We start from the raw sequence: 17,487 nt of genomic DNA on the forward strand, positions 1-17,487 counted from the left end.
GAGGACGAGACTGATTGTTCTTACCTTTCTTCTGGTATATTGAATTACTCTAGTAACGTTATTGATTTCAATCGACAAAGAGGAAGAGTGGCTTCGAAAAGAGCCGTTCAGGATACACTGTCCCACCTATGATGGTCATTATATTGGTTTTGAAAAGTGCCCGCTAAAAATCGATTTAAGATAGTGCCTCGAGCGCTCTTAATTGAGTGTATATGTGCCTTGTCGCTATTATTATTATTATTATTATCTTGATAACGAATGTTGGTCACAGAATACTTCCAGAGAATACTTCCAGAGAATATAATACACGCAGCGCAGTTAACAACAATTGAGAAAACAAGCAGTGTTAATTTTCAGATATATCCCCTCTGCTAAAATTAGATATGAAATTGACTCATTTATGTAATAATAATAATAATAATAATAATAATAATAATAATAATAATAATAATAACAGAATTATGCATTACAGACGAATTGGAAAATCGATGTGATAACAATGATGTGATTCAGTGCAAAAACGGTGCCATAGTGGACAATAACTACCGATGTATGTATGGCGTAAACAAATATGGTTATCCCCTTGGATGCCCAGATGCTACTCATTTGGAAAACTGTAGTAAGTGAATTCTTAAACAGATGAATAAATATATGTGCCAGGCAAATGGGCAAATGTCAATGGTTTATGAATAGCGAACGAGGCAATACATTGCTACGCACACTCTTCGTCTTTCATTGAGTTTTTCCACAGAAAACCCACGGGCTTAAAACGCCGTGCGTAATGTGTTGGATGCGAGCAACAACTTTTTAATTTTGATTTAATCGCACTATTTTACAGGTAACTTTACATGTGATTCGACGACATTCAAATGTCCGCAGTCATATTGTATTCCTCTCAAGAATCGTTGTGATGCCGCATGGGACTGTCCAAATGGAGAGGATGAGAAGAATTGCGGTAGGTTTCAAGATAATAAAAAAAAGATGGTTATTTGGTCTTCCGAATACGAATATGCTGATAATGTACACGGTCTTGTAAAAATGAAACGGTTTTTATTAATAAAGACACATTCTCCTATTCCAATAACATTTGTATAGCCACAAAGCCTCTTTTCTTACATAACCTGGGTGAATCATACAATGTTTAGCACTGTTCTCCGATGATGCCCAGTACAGACACCAAGGTGTTACACTGTTTGTCGTTCCCCGCCCACAATTCAATACAGTAATTGAGAGAAGGGATAATAATTTACTTACTTATCTCTTTGTAGCATCGTATGTATGTAAAGGAATGTACCGTTGTCATTACTCCTTAAATTGCATAATCCACTCAGAAGTTTGCAACGGCATCAGAGACTGCCCAAATGGTGATGACGAAATGTTTTGCGGTATGTTTAACTGATTATACGTTTGCACAAATTTTAACTTTCCTGTATTTTTGCAGTTCATTTAAAAGTATAGATCTGCACCCATAGGAAAAACAAATAAACTGTCCTCCTTGCAGAATGACACAATAATTCTACAGTTGGTAAAGCGAGCGCCACAAGAGTATAAGAGACTTGTATTTAAAAAAATGCAAACAAAGTTCAGGCACATGCTGATAAATTAATGAGCTACTCTGTAAGCATTCTTCGTAAGTTTGCATTTTTTGTAAATTTTCTTTTTAACCTTATAATATTCTCGACCTCAGATATTGAATGTCCACTTGGCTGTGTATGTAACGGGTTGTCATATGAGTGTCACACTACAACCTGGAATGAAGAAAAAGCTCAACTTGTTCCAAAAAATATCAAAAGCTTGTGAGTATCCCCGGTCGTAAAAAGGACTAACTTGCACATGTCAAGGCAATTAAGCTAGAACCCTGGTGCCCTGTCTCATTACCGCTCATGCACTGCCCAACCACAATTGGGAAGCAATCAAGAAAAATCGGGAAGCGAGTGGTGACAAGAAAGTTTCGCACCATGTACGTCGAAGTTCACTTTTCAAAGGGCGAACTGTTGTTAAGAAAACAAAACGACTGGTAAACAAGTCTACTAAATGACCTCAAAAGGTCAAGTCGTCTGTGAAAAATAAAATGACGAAATTGCAACAAAAATTGTCAGTGACTGTCACCCTTACGAGTGAAAATACAGCTTACTTAGCCAGTGTCAACATGGTGTCACGGTTTGAATATTTTCCTATATATTGGACATATCTCCACAGCTATATGGTTTTTCACAATATAACGGTATCTAGGGTTATATCTATATCACTGATAGGCCTGAGCGATGCATGAAAATGTGACGAGGAACTATTTGTTTGTGGGTCATCTGAAAAAGCTGATTTAAAATAAGTAAAATTGACCAGGTTATTAGCAAAAAATGTACAATTTGGGTTCCATATGCTTCAAAATGGTATATTTTCTCTCATTATGTGACATGTTTGTTAAAATATTACCAAAATTAATCCGCACGGCATCGATTTTTAGTAAATATTCTCCGTACCTAATTGTGACTTTCAGCTTCGAGGGCGCACTGCCATTTTAAGCCATTTACGGTTCAGTGCGTTAAAACGATAAAGTCTCAGGTCAACCTATGTTGACTTTTTGATCATTTGGCATCAAAATCATCTAGTTTCATCTGATATTATTGGCGTTTAACATTGAGATTCTGAATATGAGAAAATTACGCCTGAAATTAGCCATTTTTCCATTGATAACTTGGTAATAGGCAATAGTGGTATTGAACCATTATAGAGATACCTACACCTGCATATACGCCCCGTATTCAATTAGGCTACCGGTCGGTGATCTTGTGCTTGGCACGCGATCGGGGTCTAAGGTTCGTATTTCGGGGTTACGGGTACCAAGTGACTTCTTTTTTCTTCTCTCCTTTTTCGTTCCTTCTTTATAGCAGGGTTAAAGCCAATCACTTATTAGTCAATTTTGAAGCGAAATTGAGTATAACAACTTGTTTCAAATGCCTTTCTTTTATAGAAACGTGACGGGAGTAAGAAGTCCATATACCAATCCGGGCAATGCCTCCATTTTAGAAAAATTGCACTTGAACCCCAGTCATTACAAACTGCTTATATTCCTGTAAGTAATATTTACATTACTCCTGTCAATTGCAACTAAATGATACTAAAGTTTACACCCAAATAGAATACATGATCCAGTAGACGTCATCTTATGGAACAACCGGGCTGAACTTCATCAATTAAGGTAGAAGTTGCGTCCGCATTATCCACTTTCTGATAAGGATCATGGATGGTTTCCAAGATTACCAGCCTCCTTTTACAGTCACATTCATAGACTTCTAGAAGGTCTTTTATCCCATTAGCAGAAGCAGTAGTCAACGCCATTAGTGCGCGTTATAGAGTACCGAAGTGATGACGTCACAAAAAACTTTTTTTACATTTCAGCATTTTTATGACCATATTTCAGTAGAACATGATGAAAAACATCCGCAGTCCAAATTTGGTGGGAATCGGATCATGAGGGCCCGAGATATGGCCGCACGAATACCTAATTAGCCCCATTGAAATCAGTGTTGATTGGCCTGGTTCCAAATAGTTATGAACCAGGCCAATTTACACTGATTTGAATGGGGCTGATTAGTTATTCATGCGGCCATATCTCGGGCCCTCACGATCCGATTCCCACCAAATTTGGACTGTGGATGTTTTTCATCATGTTCTACTGAAATATGGTCATGAAAATGCTGAAATGCAAAAAAGAAAATTTCATGACGTCACACTTCGATACTCTATACAACAACTCAAAAGTGTAGTAAAGATAGAATGGTAACATCTCCGATCCTTTCAGTGTCTACGTACGCAGGAGTTCTGCGGTTGTGATGTTATTGCTCCATTCCTATTTATGGCGTTGATCGTTGCATTCTCTCCAACAAAAAGCAGTTAAGCTCATATTCTATGGCACCAGACTTGATCGCCCCACACCATTGATGCATAACCTTTATAGTAGATTACAGTAAGAGATCGGATCAATTTCAAACTCTGAATGACTTCAAATGCTGGCATGAATCTGCCCCCTTCATACCTCACTGAATTAATATTATACAGAATACGCTTATCTGGACCCATCACAAGATCCTCTATAGATACCAGTCTTCTGAACACACACACACACATCGGTAAAAATCGCAGTGGGGACAAGTCTTTTCATTATGCTGGTCCAGCATTGTGGAACTGCCTCCCACATTCCACCAGGGAGGCAACCTCGGTGGTAGCATTCAAAAAATTCCTTAGGGCTCATTATTATCATTTTTGACATTTTGCTTTAGTTCATTCTCTTCTTTTTGTTGCAGTTTTTCAGTTAGCGCATTGATCTATTTGTAATAGTGACGTAAACTTTTTCTTCACGGCCGTGAGACATTTTCGAGAAAATATAATCATTACTTCGCAGGCAGATTCGCTATGAGGTGTTGTGGCGTGTGGTCGTGAGTGCGCGCTGGTTCGAATCCGAATGGTTCTGATTTTGTTTTTCCTTAGTGCCAGTTTGCCTGAGCTCTATTTCTTTATAATTAAAATACACAGTTCTTGTTAGGGGAACCTTATATGTTTCAAGAATATTCATTGTATTGGATAATAATATGGAAAATCCCTGTAGATGATGAATATTATGTTTTTGAAAAAAATCCATGTTGATGGCTAACCTAAAATATTTATGCAAAGGTGACAATTCTGAAAGTTCTTAACATTATATTATGCAATATAGTTTATACGCTTCCAGACGCAACTTAGCAAAAGGTAAGTTCCAGTATTAGATTTATTTCCATATATTTATAATCAGTGTGCTTATACTGGTATTATTTTATAATTACACAGCCGTGACGTTAGTCACGGCTGTGTCTTTTTTCTTACAGGTTCTTCTTTCTTTACAGTGTCTTTTTTCTTACAGGTTCTTTCTTTTTTACACAGCCGTGACGTTAGTCACGGCTGTGTCTTTTTCTTACAGGTTCTTCTTTTTCTTACACAGCCGTGACGTTAGTCACGGCTGTGTTTTTTCTTACAGGTTCTTCTTCTTCTTTCTTCTTTCTTTCTGTCAACCATTACATTTGCTCTAGCACTCAAACGCTTACATCGATTTTGACCTAACTTGGTCACAATGATCATTGACCGTGCCCCTACATGTCACATGAAACTTGTGGGGTCAAAGGTCATGCAGGGGTCACAGGGGTCAAAAACGTGATTTCAACTAATTCTTTCTTTCTTCTTTCTGTCAACCATTACATTTGCGGTCTAGCACTCACATTAAAAAAAAAATGACCTAACTTGGTCACAATGATCATTGACCGTGCCCTACATGTCACATGAAACTCGTGGGGTCAAAGGTCACACAGGGTCACAGGGTCAAAAACGTGATTTCAACTCAAAATGCATCTTCTCCTACAAATTACGTAGGACAGTGACGCCACTTGCACACATGCATTGTAATTACCCAGTGTCTATGTGGTGTACACAGATTTGGGGTCAAAGGTCATTAAGGGGTCACTTCCGGTGTAAAACGAAAAAGCTTCAAAAATTTTATTAGCTAAGTAAAACATAGCACAGTAACGGTATGTTCACATATGATCTGCAGTCACACAATGTATATGTGGTATTTTTTTTATTTGGGGTCAAAGTTCATTAAGGGGTCACTTCCGGTATAAAAAGAAATACCTTTAAAATGCATCTTCTTCCACAAATTATGTGGGACAGAGACGCCACTTGCACACATGCATTGTTATTACCCAGTGTATATGGGGTGTACACAGATTTGGGGTCAAATGTCATTAAGGTGTCACTTCCGGTATAAAACGAAAAACTTACAAAAAATTTTATTAGCTAAGTAAAACATGTGACAGTAACGGTATGTTCACACATGATCTGCAGTCACCCAATGTATATGTGGTATTTTTTTTTTTATTTGGGGTCAAATCCCATTAAGGGGTCACTTCCGGTACAAAACGAAATACCTTTAAAATGCATCTTCTTCCACAGATTCTGTAGGACAGTGACGCCACTTGTACACATGCATTGTTATTACCCAGTGTCAATGGGGTGTACACAGATTTGGGGTCAAAGGTCATTAAGGGGTCACTTCCGGTATAAAACGAAAAACTTTCAAAAAATTTTATTTGCTAAGAAAAACATAGGACAGTAACGGTATGTTTACACATTAATTGTGGTTACCCAATTCATATGTGTTATTTTTTATTTGGGGTCAAATGTCATTAAGGGGTCACTTCCGGTCTGAGACGAAAAACCTTCAAAATGCCCCTTCTGCCACAAGTAACATGGCAAAGTGATGCCACGTGCACACATGCGTTGACATTAGCCAACGTCTATGGGCATTTTCATATATTTTGGGGTCAAAGGTCATTAAGGGGTAACAACACGGCTGTGTTCGTGGTCTTAGACCACAGCTAAGTCTAGTTCTTCTTTCTTCTTCTTCTGTCAACCATTACATTTGCTCTAGCACTCACATGCTTACATCGATTTTCACCTAACTTGGTCATAATAATCATTGACCGTGCCCCTACATGTCACATGAAACTCGCGGGGTCAAAGGTCACGCAGGGGTCACAGAGGTCAAAAACGTGATTTCAACTAAAAATGCATCTTCTCCCACAACTTACGTAAGACAGCAACCCCACTTGCACACATGTATTGCTATTACCCAGTGTCTATGTGGTGTACACAGATTTGGGGTCAAAGGTCATTAAGGGGTCACTTCCGGTATAAAACGAAAAACCTTCAAAAAAATTTTATTAGCTAAATAAAACATAGCACAGTAACGGTATGTTCACATATGATCTGCAGTCACCCAATGTATATGTGGTATTTTTTTTTTTTATTTGGGGTCAAAGCTCATTAAGGGGTCACTTCCGGTATAAAAAGAAATACCTTTAAAATGCATCTTCTTCCACAAATTATGTGGGACAGAGACGCCACTTGCACACATGCATTGTTATTACCCAGTGTCTATGGGGGGTACACAGATTTGGGGTCAAATGTCATTAAGGGGTCACTTCCGGTATAAAACGAAATACCTTCAAAAATTTTATTAGCTAAGTAAAACATGGGACAGTAACGGTATGTTCACACATGATCTGCAGTCACCCAATGTATATGTGGTATTTTTTTTATTTGGGGTCAAATCTCATTAAGGGTCACTTCCGGTATAAAACGAAATACCTTTAAAATGCATCTTCTTCCACAGATTCTGTAGGACAGAGACGCCACTTGCACACATGCATTGTTATTACCCAGTGTCTATGGGGTGTACACAGATTTGGGGTCAAAGGTCATTAAGGGGTCACTTCCGGTATAAAACGAAAAACCTTCAAAAATTTTATTTGCTAAGAAAAACATAGGACAGTAACGGTATGTTCACACATGAATTGTGGTTACCCAGTTTATATGTGGTATTATTTTATTTGGGGTCAAAGGTCATTAAGGGGTCACTTCCGGTATAAAACGAAATACCTTTAAAATGCTTCTTCTTCCACAAATTACGTAGGACAGTGACGCCACTTGCACACATGCATTGTTATAACACAGTGTCTATATGGTGTACACACATTTGGGGTCAATGGTCAGTAAGGAGTCACTTCCAGTATAAAACGATATACCTTCAAAATGGCCCTTCTGCCACAAAAAGCATTGCAAAGTGATGCCACGTGGACACATGCATTGACATTAGCCAATGTCTATGGGGTTTTCATATATTTTGGGGTCAAAGGTGATTAAGGGGTCACCACACGGCTGTGTTCGTGGTCTTAGACCACAGCTAAGTCTAGTTCTTCTTCTGTCAACCATTACATTTGCTCTAGCACTCACACGCTTACATCGATTTTGACCTAACTTGGTCACAATGATTATTGACCGTGCCCCTACATGTCACATGAAACTTGTGGGGTCAAAGGTCACGCAGAGGTCATAGGGGTCAAAACGTGATTTCAACTAAAAATGCATCTTCTCCCACGACTTACGTATGACAGCGACGCCACTTGCACACATGAATTGTTATTACCCAGTGTCTATGTGGTGTACACAGATTTGGGGTCAAAGGTCATTAAGGGGTCACTTCCGGTATAAAACGAAAAACCTTCAAAAATTGTTATTAGCTAAGTAAAACATGGGACGGTAACGGTATGTTCACATATGATCTTCAGTCACCCAATGTATATGTGGTATTTTTTTTATTTGAGGTCAAATCTCATTAAGGGGTCACTTCCGGTATAAAACGAAAAACCTTTAAAATGCATCTTCTTCCACAGATTATGTAGGACAGTGACGCTACTTACACACATGCATTGTTATTACCTAGTGTCTATGGGGTGTACACAGATTTGGGGTCAAAGGTCATTAAGGGGTCACTTCCGGTATAAATCGAAATATCTTCAAAAATTTTTATTAGCTAAGAAAAACATAGGAGAGTGATGGTATGTTTACACATGAATTAGGTTTACCCAATGTATATATGGTATTTTTTTGTTTGGGGTCAAAGGTCATTAAGGGGTCACTTCCGGAATAAAACGAAATACCTTTAAAATGCATCTTCTCCCACAAATTACGTAGGACAGTGATGCCACTTACACACATGCATTGTTATTACCCAGTGTCTATGGGGTGTACACAGATTCGGGGTCAAAGGTCATTAAGGGGTCACTTCCGGTCTGAGACGAAAAACTTCAAAATGCCCCTTCTGCCACAAGTAACATGGCAAAGTAATGCCACGTGCACGCATACATTGACATTAGCCAATGTCTATGGGGTTTTCATATATTTTGGGGTCAAAGGTCATTAAGGGGTAACAACACGGCTGTGTTCGTGGTCTTAGACCACAGCTAAGTCTAGTTCTTTCTTTCTTTACACAGCCGTGACGTTAGTCACGGCTGTGTCTTTTTTCTTACAGGTTCTTTCTTTCTTACCTAGCCGGGACACCGGCTAGGTCTTGTGATGCTATCGGATCTTTCTTCTTACCTAGCCGGGACACCGGCTAGGTCTTGTGATGCTATCGGATCTTTCTTCTTTCTGGCAACACGTGCGTGACTTGCCACGTTTCGCCCTAGCTCTGTTATGCTTTGACAGTTTTTGACCATACTTGGTCACAAACACCACTGACCATGTCCCCATATGTGACATGACATTGAACTCCATTTGACCTTTGACCTGCTCACAATGGCAAAAATGTGATTTTTACTCTAAAATGCTTCTTCTTCCACAAATAACATGTGATGGTGACATGCTTAGGTCATGTGACTTGACTTTGGTCGGTGTCTATAATTTATTCACAGAATTTGGGTCAAAGGTCATTAATGGGGTCATTTCCGGTCTGAGAGCTAAAAATATTCCAAAAATCACTGTTTTTACAAATTACATAGCAGAGTGCTGTCATTAGCACACATGCATTGCTACTAACCAGGGTCTTTGGGGTGTCTACAGTTTTGGGGTCAAAGGTCATTAAGGGGTCGCTTCCGGTCAAAACCCAAAAATCATCAAATATGTTCATTTTTTAAAATCTCAAAACGTAACCAGACCAGAGTGACATAAACTTCATATATGCATTAGTGTTACCCGATGTATGCACAGTATTTTTATTTTTTTGGTCAAAGGTCATTTAGACGTCATTTCCGGTTTTAAGCTAAATAACTTCAAGAATTTTTATCTCCATAACTAAACATAGAAGATTTTTTAATTTAAACTGTAACAATGCATTTTCTCGGTGTAAATGAGGGTTTTTTTATATTGGGGTCAAAGGTCATTAAGGAGGTCAAAACGTCAAATTCGCAAAAACATGTTTAAAATTACGGAAAAGTAGCTGTATCTCAGCATATGGAAGACGGATAAAGCCCCTACACGCTACAGTGATGCACCATTAATGGTGTGAGATGTCCATAATAGCCGGTCAAAGGTCAAACTTTAAGTTAAGACTGGCATTTCCGGCCCCAGCTAGGTCCAGATCTGTAACCAGATCTAGTTTCTTCTTTCTTCTGGCAACAAATTTCAAAATGCTTCTTCTCCTACATGTTACATCCTACAACTTGACGTCACTTGCACATATGCATCGGCTATATCCAGTGTCTATAGGATATTCACAAATTTGGGGTCAAAGGTCATTAAGGGGTCATTTCCGGTATAAAACCAAATATCTTCAAAATGCTTCTTCTGCTACAAATTACATAGTACGATGATGTCACTTACACATATGCATCGGCTATATCCAGTGCCTATAAATTATTCACAGAATTTGGGTCAAAGGTCATTAAGGGGTCACTTCCGGTATAAATCGAAATATTTTCAAAAAATTTATTAGCTAAGAAAACATAGGAGAGTGATGGTATGTTCACACATGAATTGTGTTTTCCCAATGTATATATGGTATTTTTTTATTTGGGGTCATAGGTCATTAAGGGGTCATTTCCGGTTTGAGACAAAAAAACTTTCAAAATGCCCTTCTGCACACAAATAACATGGCAAAAGTGGTGCCACGTACACACATACATTGACATTTGCCAATGTCTATGGGGTTTTCATATATTTTGTGGTCAAATGTCATTAAGGGGTAACAACACGGCTGTGTTCGTGGTCTTAGACCACAGCTAAGTCTAGTTCTTTTTCTGTCAACCATTACATTTACTCTAGCACTCACACGCTTACATCGATTTTGACCTAACTTGGTCACAATGATCATTGACCGTGCCCCTACATGCCACATGAAACTTGTGGGGTCAAAGGTCACACAGGGGTCATAGGGGTCAAAAACATGATTTCAACTAAAAATGCATCTTCTCCCACAACTTACGTATGACAGCAATGCCACTTGCACACATGAATTGTTATTACCCAGTGTCTATGTGGTGTACACTGATTTGGGGTTAAAGGTCATTAAGGGGTCACTTCCGGTATAAAACGAAATTCCTTCAAAAATTTTTATTAGCGAAACAAAACATAGGACAGTAACGGTATGTTCACACATGAATTGTTGTTACCCAGTGTATAAGTGGTATTATTTAAATTTGGGTCAAAGGTCATTAAGGGGTCACTTCCGGTATAAAACGAAATACCTTTAAAATGCATCTTCTCCCACAAATTACGTAGGACAGTGACGCCACTTGCGCACATGAATTGTTATTACCTAGTGTCTATGTGGTGTACACAGATTTGGGGTCAAAGGTCATTAAGAGGTCACTTCCGGTATAAAACGAAATACCTTCAAAAATTTCTATTAGCTAAATAAAACATAGGACAGTAACGGTATGTTCACACATGAATTGTGGTTTTCCAGTGTATATGTGGTATTTTTTATTTTGGGTCAAAGGTCATTAAGGGCTCACTTCCGGTATAAAACGAAATACATTTAAAATGCATCTTCTCCCACAAATTACGTAGGAGAGTGATGCCACTTGCACACATGCATTATCATTACCCAGTGTCTACGGGGTGTACACAGATTTGGGGTCAAAAGTAATTAAAGGGTCACTTCCGGTATAAAACGAAATACCTTCAAAAATTTGTATTAGCTAAACAAAACATAGGACAGTAATAGTATGTTCACACATGAATTGTGGTTATCCAGTGTATCTCTGGTATTTTTTTATTATTTAGGATCAAAGGTCATAAAGAGGTCACTTCCGGTCTAAAACGAAATTCCTTCTAAATGGCTCTTCTGGCACAAATAACATAGCAGAGTGATGCCACGTGCACACGTGCATTGACATTAACCAATGTCTATGGGGTTTTCATATATTTTGGGATCAAAGGTCATTAAGGGGTCACAACACGGCTGTGTTCGTGGTCTTAGACCACAGCTAAGTCTAGTATTCATCTTTTTTCTTTTCAGTGATCTTTCTTCCGATGGAATTTCCTTCATAGGACAAGGAGTTTTTCTGGAAAATATCAATCTGAAATATCTGTATGTTTACGTGTAATATTTATAAGTTAAAACTGTAGTAAAACAGCATAAATGAAATTACCTGAATAGAAATTAAGTAAACACAATGACAAGTGGCTCAATACTTAAAGGCCCATTCAGTGTTTTGCTCATCCGGACGATTGTAAAAATCATAAAACTTCAGATTTTGGTACCTTTGTCATTGTCATAGTAAACATAGCCTGCGAGTGATTCAGCCGAAAGCCGTGTATATGTGAGATCTGTAATTTAGATACTGACAGTATGTAAATTAGCGACATGTATTTGAATGGGGCAGAAACTTCGTCAGTACTGCTGTTTTCTTTGTGTTTTGCCAAATTTGTCATTGCAAAAATACCAAATGACAATTTGAATAACTTATCCTTCACTTTTAAGCAATTTATAAACAATTTTAATTAACTGAATGGGTCTTTAATCAGAGAAGTAAGCTTTAGATCTAATTTTCAATGACGACACTTTTTGAAATGATAAAATCAGCATTCATGCTACAACTATGGCAGAATATATTAAAAAAGACTAGCTTTTTTTAAACATATGACGTAATAAAACAAAGGTATGCTCATTCACCTATTATCTTTTCTTTAAATACAGGAGTCTGGCAAAAAATAACATTACACAACTTTTCCAAAGAGTATTTGATGGGCTTTCGACACTCCAACAACTGTAAGTTCTATTATCAATATTGTTTGTGGGTGATTAGCTACTAGATTACTACTTCTCTGAAGTTAGATCTTTTTAAAGTCGCCAACATTTTGCCCAAAGACACAGTGCAACAATACTATATATATTTGAGACTAAGCAAATTATATATTAGTCATGTTAGGTGGTGCAGCCAGCCGAATGCCAGGCGCTTACATCGATTTCGACCAAACTTGGGCAAAAGAAGCACTAAAAGGGAAGGTGTGCACCAAAAACACTTTTTTTCTTATTAAACCTGCTAGACACTTCATATATGGCGTCAAGGACACTTGGGGTGAATAAAAGCGAAAAATGAAAAAAATACCTAATTTGCATATTTTATTGGCGGCCATCTTGGATTTTTTGGTGTCGGATTTCAAAAGAGTCCAGGTACACAACGAAACATGTTATAAACCAAATTCTTTTTTTTAATGAAAGATAATAAACAAACTAAAAAATGTAGGAGTTAGATTGTTTTAAAACATTCAATTTTCTCAGGAAAAGATAAAATCAAATTATAGAGGGCGCTATTGAGAGCAAAATGTCCATGTTTTTCTTTACTTTAGATTTGTTTTTACTCTCATTAGAAAATGGAATATTTTATTAAAAATCTAATTCCTACATTTTTTAAGTTTGCTTGTTGTCTTTCATTTAAAAAAAGAATTAGGTTTATAACATGTTTCGTTGTGTACCTGGACTCATTTGAAATCTGACACGCCAAAAATCCAAGATGGCCGCGAATATAATATGCAAATTGGGTATTATTTTCATTTTTCGCTTTCATTCATTCCAAGTGTCCTTGACACCATATATGACGTGTCTATCAAGTTTAATAAGGAAAAGGTGTTTTTGGTGCACACCTTCCTTTTTACTATAAGGTATACACGGATAGGGGTCGAAGGTCATGATGGGGTTATTATTGGTCATTTTGTGAAAAACATTAAACTGCTACTCCTACAACTTACAAGCTATGACCACCAAACTTGGTTAGAAGAACCAATAACCCTAGCTTATAAATTGTACCCAGCTTGGGGTCAAAGGTCAAAAACAACAATAAGACTACCAAAATGTCTTTGTCTGATTAACTGCATTCATGATGATACATACATGTATATCCATCCAAGGACAAAGATCAAATGGGTCAAATCAGTGTCGAAATTTGGCCAATTAGAATTAAATTTGGTGCAAATCATCCACGATATGAAGGAATCATGAAAAAAAATCAATCTGGGCTTAAACTTGGCGAATATAATCCTAAGGTCAGTTATGGGTAAATGTTATAATTCGCCAATTTGATCTTAAACGTGGCCATACTTGGTCAGAAATAACATATAATTGAGAATAATAAATTGCTTATAACCTTTGAGGTCAAAAGCCACCGCCTTACATTCGTGGCTCGTGCGCCACAGCATCTCTAGGTTTTGTTTTTTTGGTGTTTTTTTGGTGGTAGCGGGACTAGCTGCTGGTCAAGAGTGAGTTGTATTTGTGATGCCGACGTAGTCCACTTTTGTATTCGATGATATTATTTACCATTATAAATTTATAATTTCAGCATTCTACGAGGAAATCCGTTAAAAGAAATTTACGCCGGGGCCTTTATCAGTCTGAGGAATCTGAAGTACTTGTGAGTATGAATAAATCAGCATTAAAATTGAGAAACATACGCTCGTGTGGTTCTATTGCGGAAGCATTTATGCAAAATATATTAAACAATTAAACAATATTTAGATATTTAGCCTAATATCGATTTGTCTTTCTTTGTACAAGAAACTGTGTTCACTTGATAAATTGGGTGTTCTAATTATAACATTTTTTTTTTTTTCAGCCCATAATGATGGGCTGGAAACACGCGCTGCGTTTCAGTGGCATCCTCATCATTTGCACCATATTATACCATGTTTGTAAAAGCTTTTTTTATATATATATTGTAATTATTAGCATGGATGGAATTTGATGAAATAAAACTGAACTGAACTGGGGAAGGGGTGAATAAATGTAATTTATCTTCACCAGTAGTATAAAACAAATTACAATGCATAACGGCTGATTACGCTAATCACGAATTTTACGCTTAGAATATGTTCCTGTTCCTTTCAGGAATATTGAGCAACAGGAAACATATATTGTGCAAATAGATGATATGGATCTCTTTCGGGCAAATCTTAAATCACTTGATTTTTTGTAAGTATTAAAATTAATATTGAGAGGTCTGATGTGTGGAAGAGGATGTATGAGTGTTTGTTGGTGCTTTTCCGTAGGGGTGTGGCGTGTGTTGGGGTGCGTATACGTGTTTGGGCCTTTGAATAAATTGCTTCTGGAGTTTTGCAATTAAAGTATTTAATGCATTGTTTCTGTTTTCTGTTTACTAGATATTCCAGCAATCATCTTTACTGCTGCCTGGTTGATCCTCCTACAAAATGCCTACCAGAATCAGATCAGTTTTCGTCTTGTGCAGATCTAATGCGTAATACTGCTTTGCGATTGTTTATTTGGATTCTCGGACTCAGTGCCCTTCTCGGCAACGCGTTTGTTATTTTTTGGCGAGTACGTCCTGGCAAAACTGGTACTCAGTCAAAAAATACAGTTCAATCCATGTTAGTCCTAAACCTTGCAATTGCTGATGAACTTATGGGCATATATATGTTGATAATCGCATCAGCAGATATGTACTTCCGTAATGTTTACATTCTGCACGCAGAATATTGGAAAACAAGTTTTGTTTGCAAAATGGCAGGATTTTTATCCGTCTTATCCAGTGAGGCATCTGTGTTGTTCCTAACAGTGATCAGTTTGGACCGTTGGATTTCTATTACGTTCCCGTTTACATTTAAAAGGCTGAACGAAAAATCTTGTAGGGTAGTTGTTGTAATTGTGTGGGCATTGTGCTTGATCCTAAGTGCCATGCCATTGCTTGTGAGTACTTATTTTGAAGATGAATTTTACGGTCATTCAAGTGTTTGCCTGGCCTTGCCTCTCGCAGGATTACCAGATAGGCTGGGAGTATTCAGTAGCTTTGTTTCTTGGAGTAAATATGGTGGGTTTTGGCATATGGCTTGCTGTTATGTAAGTATTTACATAACAGCGAAAACCTCTGCTCAGAAGATAAAACACAGGAGTGGAAATGTACGGATTGAGCAAATTGAAATGGCAACCCGTATGGCATTCTTAGTGCTGACTGATCTTATTTGTTGGATGCCTATCATTATCATGGGTTTGTTGTCTACAGCTGGTGTGGTTACAATTCCCGGACAAGTTTATGTTTGGGTTGCTGTATTTGTTCTCCCTATCAATTCCTCATTAAATCCGTATCTGTACACAATTTTGACACGGGAGATAGCCCGAAGGAAGGGTCGAACAAAGTCTAAACAGCCGAAGTCTTCAGATACTGATAACTTTGCGTTAGTTAGCGGAAGAGAAGGCAAGTAGCTGTGTTTTGTTATTATTTGATATTAACATTGAATTCTCTGCCTTTTCAGCAATCCTAGCAAATCTTTGGACACAATGCATGTTGTTGCAACCAAGAAGAATGTTAATGAAACTAGAGTTTGGTTCTAATGAATTTAGATTGAAAGTTGTTCCCGTTGAAGTAATGACGCGATATATTAGAGAGTTTGCGAAATGAAGTTATCAAATATACTTCGACTATGTACTTCACGTATATCGATTGTTTTTATTGCTCTGATTTACTTCAATGCGAACGTGTAATTGTTACTGTACCAATAGCAACTTTACAACTTAATGGTCTTGACCCTTAAACTCGGAACATTATGAGTATCAATAGGCGATAATGTGTCCCTTTTGATCTTACAAGTGGGTTATTGGTCACACCACACCTTCCTACCCTTTCTTACGAAACACAACCTATGACAGTCATGTTCTATTCAAAAACACATGCACTTAACACATGCCATACACTTCCCAGAACTTTCCCAGAAGTATGCTACTAAACTGCTAGCTCCAGTAAAAACAAGCCATTTTACGTGAACATTATCACCGATGCCATCTCGCAAGCTGATTTTTTTACATCATGATCACACACAAAAGTATATACCAAGCTTGAACATTATTTTAACCTAATTCAATCACTAATTTTCAACAACACGTGGCGCGTTTTTTATACCCAGACCAATAGACATTTCCAATGGTTGCTCTTTTAACTAGATAATACATAACTTCATATTTTGTATAGTGCATGAGGAAATGTAGAAACTATTGTTCTTACATTGACGAATTCTCGTTCATACATACTCACGATATTACGACGTTTCTGATTGGATTTGCGCTCTTTTTTGCTGGTCATAAATACCGTTTATGACCAGTACGCAGGGCATAAACAAGCTGCGTCACGCAGCGTTGGAACCCAATTAACACGATCCACGATTTGCTAGTGTTGCGTATACACGCATGTCACCGCGCCCATCTCACGCGGGCGCAAAAGATGACGCGTATCACGCGTTGACTCCCGGCCGTTGACCTCATGAGCCGAGCTGCTCCTGCAAGTAGGCCTACTCATTTTCTTCCAATTTATGAAGGAAAACGGTATGGAAATGTTATTTAAACTTGTAAACCCTTATTATTTTCATCTATATTGAATTGCTAAGAATGTTGGGTATGTATGAACGGGACGCCTCGGGCATAAACAGCAATCATGCCCTCAATCCTATGAATGAACCCCTAATTCATAATTTACTTCTCTGTTGATTTAGGCGTTCACTTCGACCTCTGGAAGCTTTCATGGCAGAGTGGCTTAGAATAGATAATCCTCTAGACTGTGAAGTTTTGCGTTTGAACCGCATTTCGCAAACTCTCTTATGATTGTATTCGCTCAGAATATTGACTCGAAGAAAAGAAACATCTATGTTGTATAAATGAAACAACAAAAACGATTGTAT

General features: G+C 37.8%; 2 long non-coding RNA genes across 2 annotated transcripts; both read left to right on the top strand.

The window, feature by feature from the left end:
* The first annotated feature begins 521 nt into the window (after positions 1–521).
* LOC140136752 (uncharacterized) lies at positions 522–1,359 on the top strand. The gene is made up of 3 exons (XR_011856755.1): positions 522–619; positions 839–955; positions 1,269–1,359. It is a non-coding gene; the product is annotated as an uncharacterized lncRNA (long non-coding RNA).
* Positions 1,360–14,146: 12,787 nt separating this feature from the next.
* Positions 14,147–15,477, top strand: LOC140138458 (uncharacterized). The gene is made up of 3 exons (XR_011857004.1): positions 14,147–14,219; positions 14,693–14,776; positions 14,965–15,477. It is a non-coding gene; the product is annotated as an uncharacterized lncRNA (long non-coding RNA).
* The last annotated feature ends 2,010 nt before the right edge of the window (positions 15,478–17,487 follow it).

This window comes from Amphiura filiformis, chromosome 17 (assembly GCF_039555335.1).
Source record: "Amphiura filiformis chromosome 17, Afil_fr2py, whole genome shotgun sequence".
Classification (NCBI taxonomy): domain Eukaryota; kingdom Metazoa; phylum Echinodermata; class Ophiuroidea; order Amphilepidida; family Amphiuridae; genus Amphiura; species Amphiura filiformis.